The sequence below is a fragment of the Meleagris gallopavo genome, chromosome 1, assembly GCF_000146605.3.
Source record: "Meleagris gallopavo isolate NT-WF06-2002-E0010 breed Aviagen turkey brand Nicholas breeding stock chromosome 1, Turkey_5.1, whole genome shotgun sequence".
NCBI lineage: Eukaryota > Metazoa > Chordata > Aves > Galliformes > Phasianidae > Meleagris > Meleagris gallopavo.
This window is the reverse complement of record NC_015011.2, coordinates 13,754,518-13,764,621: the sequence shown is the minus strand read 5'-3', so window position 1 is coordinate 13,764,621 and position 10,104 is coordinate 13,754,518.

The window sequence follows — 10,104 nt, the reverse complement described above, 5'->3', positions numbered from 1 at the left end:
ATGAAGGAACATAAATCTGTAACTTAAAAAAAAAACAACAAAAAACAAAATCTTTAATCTTTATTCAGAATTTTTGTTTATGATGCTAATGGAGAAATAACACCTCCTTGTTTTTATTGTTGTTGGTTCAGTCTGCTACACTTAATAAAAGAAGGACAGGGACAGTATAACTGCATAATGCAGAAGCCTTCTCTTTTCCTTCAGGATCTACTGCTTTTTCAGAACTTTCAAAAAAATTCAGAACTAGTTAACAGAAACAGATAATTTAAAGCACAGACTTAGATATTTTCACTTCTTAGTAGGCAAGAAAAGGCTCTTAGAAATATTGTCTTTTGGACTTCAAATATTTTCAGAAAGAAACAGAGGTTAGTGGAAGCATGGCCAGTGATGAATCCCTCAGATATCCTGGCCTTTCTTTCTCTTCTTTTCTCCGCTTTGGAAAGAGCAGCACTGTTACATGCCAGAAATAATCTTGTATCTGATTCTAAAGATTCTGAAAGGTAATAATCTCTACAAATTCCTACCAGACACTTCAGAGTTGGGAGATGCAAATTGAGGATAATGACAGGAAAGAATAGGAGTAGTTAAAAACTCTCTTTTTGTGAAGATGATGAAAGCAAAAATTTTCTCTGAAATTCATCGCTCTTTTTCAGGACATGGCATTACAACATACAAAACCAGAATCACAACTAGTCTGTGATAGCTTGAACACCCAGATTACAAAATTGTCTCTAGCACTAATTACCACATTCCTGAGTCAGTACAATTTTAATTGAGTATTTAGACAGTGGCAAGTTCGTGCCCCAATCACAAAACAAGAGCAGATGCACTTGCATTGTAGATGAAAGGAACTGATGATCTCAAGGTAAGTTTTCAAGCACTGCAGGAAATGATAATTGTTTTTCAAGTATAGAGAAAAACAGAGATTTAATCTATAAGACTATTTTGTTTCATATCCAAACCCATTCTGTTTGATGCACAGGAAAAAAACTTGCCCCATAGCCCTTGGTAGTCAATGGGAAACCCTATGTTATTTCAAATACTCCTTGAATGAAAACTTGAAGAGCAGAATGACTCATTCAAATGTACATTTCTTCTCACAAGACTTGGAAAGAAAGAAGAGGAAGAAAAATATAAAACTGGTCTGTTTTATTATGCCATGATTGAGAAGGTTATCTAGAAGAAATATAATTGGAGATATATTTGGAAGGAGCCTTGTCTATAATATAAACTAAACCTACAATGTTCTAATGCCTAAACAACAGCCTTGGTGTGAGCCATCTTCTCCAACCTGTGAAAGACATACAGACACACGCCACAAGCCTCCTTTCATCCTTCCTCTTGCCCAGTGGATGGAGGATTGAAATCGGACACCAAACTGCCAGCTTGGTGAGCAGCAGGCCAGCTAAAGCTTAGAGACAGCATGGGGTGTTCTCTCCTCCCCACCGGGTATGCTTTCAAACAAAACCAATGACTTTGTGCTTTGTACAGTACCTGGTTCATTTTATATGAATATCAGGGGGTATCGACCACTTTCCTTCACAGAATCAATCCCAACATGAGATGTGACTGTCCATACCCATGTTTCAGCTGCACAAGAACTTACACCAACAGAAATGTAAGCATTTTATCTCTCCCTAGAGCTAGACGGCAAAAGAGCATAGATTTGATAATCACAGATCTAGACAAGCACCAAAAGTCTACCTAAGTCTGCCTATGTCCCCTTGTGAATCTAAGCTTTAGGTCCTTTACATTGCTAAGAAATATAAAGTAACCGGAATATGAATGATGGCTAAGGTACCTATGGTAGTTTTAGACATATAAGTGACTACATCATATTTTATTCTATTCAGCCACATGCAAACCCAAAAGCTGTAAACACCATGAAGAAGTTGCTTTAGCTGCAACTATATAAGCAATTTCTCAGTGATAATCTGCTAGTGTTGGCCGCTAAAGGGAATTTGATGTACCAACTAATCACCACTGAAAAATTTGAATGCTTTTAACCTGCCTTTAATTTATTCCTGCACCTCCTGAATGTCAGTAATTCATATAATCTTCTTCAATTGAAGATTTTCTTGCTTAATCTAGTTCAAAAATATTTTTTGGATAACCATTTATTTTCATCCTCAAAAATTGTAAGCCATATTATTCTAAGTTATTCTGTGGGCATTTTTTACTAGGTGACAATGCAAGAGGAAATTAGCATACAAACTATGATCTGTAAGTACATGAGTTCAATGAGGAATGATAAAAGATGTATACCCCAAAGACCTGGTATAACCAAGGAAATTAGTACAAGATTAATTCGTTGCCAAAAGCTGTTAAAATAACTGGAAGAGCCTCAGTCTGCCCTTAAGGATTTGAATTCCCTCTACTTGTACAAACGGAATGATTCTGCCATCTTCTGCAAATAAATTGTTTCTATTCGGTCAGGAAAAATACATGCAGCCAGATGGGTCTCATCAGCTGCAACTTAGCAAAGCACAGCACAACCAAGAGAAGCTGCATGATGATGGCAGACTGAGGGGCTCAGTATCAGGTTGAGATAGGTTGCATAAGTTGCAACTGTTAACTGAGAATGTGAAAAACTAAATGACAGCACTGTACATACGTATAGCGGCAGAGCAAAAGCATTTTACCAATGCTGCTACAGCTACTAGGAAACCTGTAAAAACACCTTCTCAAAGGAAACTTTGCCGAAGTTTAAATCATAGTTTAAATTTTTCAAAGAACTAAAGGATACTAATGATGGGCAGGAGTCTGTAAAACACGTAAAACACAACAGGAGAGAATTCTACTGTATGATTACTGACACACCTGTGATCAAATTTTCCAGGAAGTACTCCACCCATTTCTTCTGCAGAGAAAAAATGAATTCTATTTTTGCAAAATTACGAGGGTGCATATTTAAAACTTTGAATAAAATTATATTATTCTGTTTCTATGTGATTAACAAATGCCAAAAGTCAGGTCAAGCATCCAGTGAAGCCATTACTAATACGAGTTGAAGAACACATGCCAGCACTAATTTGAGTTGAAGAAGAAAGGTTGCATGTCAGTCGAAACCAAACATGGGAATCATAAAATACAGATGACATGAAATGAGTGGTGTGTGATTTGTCATTAGCAAAAGCCACTAGAATGCAAGTAAAGACTATGCCATCGGCCACACAGAGTGAATTTCAGTCTGTCCTAAATATAAAATGATCAACTATTTTTGAGAACAATTTGAAAATATCTTATGAGGATGCTATATGCATTACTGATTATATTACATGAAATACAAAGGAAATACATTAATACAATAACAACACATAATTTATTGTTATGAGAATACTAAGGATCTCTAATCTATAATTAGAAAAAAATATTGCTTTCTAGAAGGGTTTATTTTTATATAATTAATAATGATTTATAAATTATTTTATACAAAATTTTATTATAAATAAATTTTAAAATTTTAAAATTTCAAGAATTTTAAAGGTGAGATTATAAGACCATTTTGCATTTAAATCCAGATCACTGCTTTCAGTGATCCTTTTGAAATACAATCTGGAATCTCTGCATTTTATTTCTTTTTACCAAAACGTGCTTCTGCTATCTCCACAGTAAGAACAGTTCCCTATTCAGTAACACTGAAATATATTTGACAGAATGATTTGAATATTCCACATTAGACTGATAGCTAATCAAGAGGATGATGATGTGTTAATAGCAGTAATAGTCTGGAAGAAGAAGAGTGTACAGAATGGGATCAAATGCTGGAGATACAGGAGAAAGATGACATCATGGGACAAAAAGGGTACTTTTGTATCTCAGACATGGGGCTACTGGAGGCACTACTACACTGACCATGGCTTACTGCACACAGATCATGTTGATACACAATTTCTGCTCTTTATTTTATTACATCTGTTCTTATTTGATGCTAGAGTTACATCACATCTGACACGTTCCATATCTTCCTCATCTTGACCTGTATTTATTTTATTTGGTTTCCTATTATTTTAAGGTGAGTATTTAAAACAGATGGATGTGTCACTGAACAGCTGAGAGTTGATGTCTTCATTATGTAGAATTGAGAAATTTCTGAGCAAAGCTGACAGAAATGTGTTTTGTTTCTCATGACAAACAGTGCAATGTTTTCCATCAACCATGCAATTTGTAGATATAGTTTGGGCATCTGTTTACCCTAGATCTTAATTAAGATGAAATCATAATTCACTGTGATAAATAAAATAACATTGTTTTTTTTTGCTTGGTTTTCTATTCTAACAATACTTCACACTGATGGCAAGGCAGTGCCTGCAGCCCGAACACACTGTGAGCCAGAGCAATACTGCATACCTGCTGACTGCACTTATTGAATAACATCTGCTCTGAAACAGACAAAAACACCCATAAATTCACATGGAAAAGTCAATACAACGATGCATAAGCCAGAACCAGACAGTCCCAGTGCCTTCAGAGAAACATGTCAGTGTTACTGTGCGCATTTCCAGGTGGTAAGTGGAAAATATGTTACGTGTAATGGAAAAGAAAGGAAGGTCCACAGGGTTTAAACATTGTTCCATCTAACATCCAGCACTGACTATGCTTTAGGTTTATTCACGCACTGTTCTTTGCCTCCTCTACTTAGGCTGTCAGTTATTTGAAGCAGTGACCTCCTCATAATCCTAAGGTACATGTGGCTGCGCTGCATATAGCATAGCAGGGCCCTCACCTCACGTAATTACCTGATTTGGTTTAATTTTGCTTGACATACAAAAAAGGCTGAACAGGCCAATGATTCTGCTTTAAATACATCTTGGAGGTGTGCTCTGGTAGATACACAACAACAAGGTTTCCCTAGAGCACTGCATTGCTCTATTCTGAGCCATCAAAGTCGAGGCTTAGCAATAACTAACACTTGTCTGAAAGAATAAAGTAGTCATTAAAGTTAGGTACTGTTATTTGCAGAGATGCGAGCATTTCTTGGCAGCATGGTGTGCTAAGCACAGGTTATTTTATCCTAAGAATAGATCCACATGACGTCAAACTAGCAGAACTTCAACCAGCAATATCTGGACTTCTTAATTTGTTTATTTTAAGAACAAAGCTGTGCACTGAATTTCCACTCTTCAAAGATACTTCTGACACTGAACTAACTTTTACGGAAAATATATGAAACCACTGGCAAGTCTGTTTCACACTCCCCTTTGCTCTTGCTATTAGACTTTTTAGAAGAGGAACAAAGTATTTATGAAAGAAATTTGAAAGGATTCATATTTGTTCAAATATAAATTATACAAATATATCCTCATATCCTTATTCAGAGCAGCAGAAATACACAAAGTGCTCCTGAACTGTGTGTACCCTCACCAAATATATACTTACCGCCCACTTCACTCTCCCACTCTTTCCTCAGCTCTCAAATCAGAAACTTCAGGTGAAAACACTAGTTTGTAATTGGAATTTCCTTCAGAATTTACCATGACTAAAAGGTTAGTCCCTTTTAATAGTAATTACTATATAGTAGCAAAAAGTATTGGAACCAATAAAAATTTATCTTCCAAGATTACATCTCTCACATCCAGTGCCAGGAGGAGGAGATGAAAGTCACATCATATTGCCATACTTGGAAAACCAGAGGTTCCTTCATTTTTCTGATTGGTACTCATGGAAAACTGTGAATGAGTTCAGCCTCCTAAAATATTGATCCTCTCTGCTAAAGGAAAATCTATGATAGCTGTGGAGATGGAGCTTTTTCCAGGGTTGAAAGTATGGAGTGAATTGCCCCAAAGCTGTCTCCTTACTACCCTGCAGCACCTTCTGCTCCAAGTAGAAAACACTTATCTTATTAGCTTCACTATCTTAAAAGAAAATAAACTAATGGTTGAAACTTTCTCATACATGACCAGAAAAAAAAAAAAAAAAAAAAAAGGAAGTCCGGTCAAAACAAAATATTACACTACACATGCTTGTCTTTTGGAAAGGAGACTAGACAACAAACAGAAGCACTTTGCAGTGTGTAACATTTTAACAGCACACAGACGATACTGCAGAATGTAGGTTAAATCTATTTGTACACGGACTGGATTATACTAGAACTGAACAAAATAATGTCTGAATGCGTGGCTCTTTTTAAAGTCATTCACAATGCAATATAACAATGACCCAATAGTCTAATTATATACAGAGGATGAATAAAAGTAAGAAATAAATGCAGAAAGGAAAGATATTGTGATCACAGATTCCAGTCTGGTACCTATACTGTCCTAACACAGAACAATCATAAGGCAGACTAAGCAAAGGAAGGAATTATTACCACTATTTCACATATTGGAGAACTCTAGCACATAATGACTGTATTTCTTGCCCTTGTTTGCACACATACAGAATTTGGCTGTCACAGACTGAACCTTTCTTCCTGTGTATCTGACAAATGTCCTAAATAAACCATTCTTTCTACAAGACTTCTGCATTAATAGTGATACAGCATTATCTAGTGCAATAAGCCAGGGCTGCATACCACTCCTACCATTTTCCATCATTGCTGTTTTTCTAAGTGCAAACACTAGGAAGGAAACTTCTCTATCGCTTTTCTTATTATTTCACATGATCACTTCTAGCACATGCCAGGTGTCTGGGCTGCAATCTCCACTCGTGTATGTAAGTGCAGTGGGATAGAGCCATTCATTTCAGCAAGCCCAATTACTACTGTCAATCTGAGGTTATATCCCAGAGGATATCAGTGGTAATCTCTTCAAATTAATAGATGATTTTTTTTACTTCTATGAATCAGCTTGTCACTGTTTGACTTCTTACAGTGTTATTTAATCACTTTAATCACTTCCACTATCATTTCATATTCCCTGCCTGGGAGAGAACCATACAGACTATTTTCAATCACAGCTCCACTATTTTGCAAATTCTTATGGAAGTGAAATTTGCAACTTATGGAAAGAAATACCAAATGAAGCAGGACTGACCATGATGGTTACTACCAAAATTGTTTTCCTGCCACATATTAACCTCAAAGCTTCATTCTTGTGATGACATGAAGTTAGAGCCATCTCTACTTACAGTAGGACTAGAAAGGTGCACACACATGTGGCAACTGCAGTTTATATGCAGTGCATACAAAGCACAAATTGCAGCACAACTAAATGTTGTCTGTCCATAGCATTCACAGTCCTAATACATTTCATGACCTTTCTCTTGGCCAGACTTAGACAGAAAATCAAGGATCACTTATCTATGTTTAACATGTCTTACCATGGCTTTCCAACACACCTCAGTAGTCAGTGCCCCTAAACAACTTCTGAATAAATTTAGGTTATGAAAGTTGTGCTTAAAATCCATACAACAGAAGGGGGAGAAGAAAATGCATGAAACATGGTTTAGTGAAATCTTTTGAGTATAGAGACCTGTAAGCTTTTCTTTTCTCCAGAACTGTCTTTTATCATTCTTTGATTTCCTTAAGATTCTCAGCATATTTCTCTCCTGCATTACTTCAGGTTTCTCAGCATCTGAAGTCCAGTCCTCCTGCTTGCGTTGAAAAAAGAGCTGTGTCTTGAAAGAAGACCACTGTCTTTCTTTCGAAGGGTAATTTTCTTTTTTGTTATTTACAATACTATATCTTTATTTTCAGTTTCCTGACCTTCTCTATTGAAAGCTCTATTGCTTTTCTAACTAACCTTCAAATTAACAGAACTTTTTTTTCATTTTCTTGTTTATGTATCAGTTTCATTACTGCTGTCACACAGCCCTGGGGACAGAACTAGTTAACGGCTGTATCTCCAATGCTGGAAGTACAACTGCACTACATTCTCCCCTAGAATACAAGTATGTAATTCCTGTTGACGATGCACTAAGAGTCACTTTCATATGGCACTAAGAATGGCAATGGCTTATAGAAGGCAACATTTGATTCTTAGGATCACATAGTCATTTCCAATTTGGTAGAAAGCAGCACTGCAAGAATACAAACAGAGAAACCCAAGGGACCAAGCAATTTGTCCCATTCATAGCAGATCGTTTCAGAGGGCAGAACTGATCCACTGTGTTTCTATTTATCCATCCTTTGGTTAACATGGAATAAAATACAATGTACAATTCAAATTTTTATCCGATAAATACCATCTTACCCATTTTCAATACATTTGGCTTATCCTGATTTAAAGCAGGTATATATTTGTTTTTCTGATTCCTTGCTTCAGAGAAAGCACCCCCTCATTTCAGATAAGTGAAAGAAGTATGAGTTTGGCCTGGAAAGCCAATGGCTGAGAAGCCAGCAGTCATGCCCCCTGCCCTCCTAGGGACAGTGCTGTCAATCTGAACAAAAGCAACAGACAGGAAAAACTTAAGGTCAAAGACTGTCTTATAAACGTCCTTCTGGTTTCACTGGCAATTATTCCTCTATAACTCAGAAAAGATTGTAGGTGTGTTTTTAAAGGCAAAAGATTGCCACCTATTTGTCATTTTTTCCTTTTTATATTACAGCTTTGCCATTGGAAATAAAGGCTGTATCATCTACAGTTGGCTTTCTCTATATTGCAATTTTTTTGCACAAAAATTTGACCAACTGAATGCTGCTGTTGCTGTGTCAGCATCTGATGCAAGATTTGCAATGTGCATGTTAGTCTGTGCTCATTATTCACTGAACTTGTGGGCAATGTTGTAGCCAGTTAAACACTACTGCATGCTAGAGAAATCATCTCCCTACCTGTTAGTGTTTGGACCCATTAATATCAGCCTACAGAATTTCAAAAATTGACTGCGTTAAGGAGAAATTTTTCTACATCATCATCCATGAAAAGTAAGCTCACAATTCAAAAAATAACAATTTATATAAGAAAAAAAAAGAAAATAGTTTTCATCATTTTTCTCCTAAACACAAACAACAGAGACAGAATAAAACTGGATTTAAAAAGATTCCTCTCAATTATGATTGAGGGGAATTCTGGGTTGCAATCTATGTGAGGGTGTCCTTTTCATCTACTTGATTACAAAAACTTCCTTAGCAAACCATGTAGCACTCTGCCTAAATTTTTAAATGTCTTTTTTTTTAGATCACAGACATTTTCATAGAACTTTCAAGAGAATTTCCAAATAAACAGGCTACTTAGGCTTGGGTACTATTTTTTCCACACACTACCATTGAAGGCCATCTTCCACTCCACCCAAGAACATACTACTTACCTCAAGATTCAGTTGCTTTCATCCTGTCACTCTATTATTTTTTAAGGTTCTTACTTAGTTAAAACCATTCAGATGACAATACAATAATCAAGAATCTATCCATATACAATGACAGAGAAGTTGCATTAATTGCAGCAGAAAGAAAATGTAATTTTGTGTAACAGGTTTCAAATTTTGGTCTTTGTTCCTTTTTGAATGATAAATTTGCTCCTGTTGCTAATGTATTCTCTTGATCAATGAGAGTGTTTTCTTATTGCCTTGATTAAAAAGAAATAAATAAGTAAATCAACTGAGTCATCATGTCCTTACTACCCATATGCAGTACCTTGTACCTGTGTGCAATACTTGCCATATGGTTAGATTTTCCTTATCTTAAATCTGGATCTCCAGCATCAAGAATTGGGTGATAGGACTATAGTAAGTATACTTCTACGGTAAAAATTATCCAGGCATCCTAAGAAGTGGGATTTAACCTCAAAACCTCTTTGTACTTGCCTTTGCTCTTCAGCTCTGGTTCTCAGTACTTTCAGACAAAGCTAATTCATCACAAACATTACCAAGATACAATGTGTTTTGTTTTATCCTGCAGTATCCTGCAGGTAAATAGTCTTTAATTTTTGTCTGCTCTCCTTTTTAATCAAGGATCTACAGAACTCCTGAAATTAAGACATTATATTTATCTATTTTCAGCTTCCAAAACAAATGCAAAATGATTGAGCCTCTTTTTTTGGCATTTCAAAGCTCAATTCTTCAATGTAATGAAAGAAGAAGTTGTACAGTAGCATTCATAACAGGATGGCTTTCAAAGACCACCCACCCACTGCCATATATAAATAGCATAGGCACTTATTTAGGACATCTTCCTATCATTCCAGTGTCAAGCATGCAAATTGAAAGATGTACTTTTTTTTTTTTTTT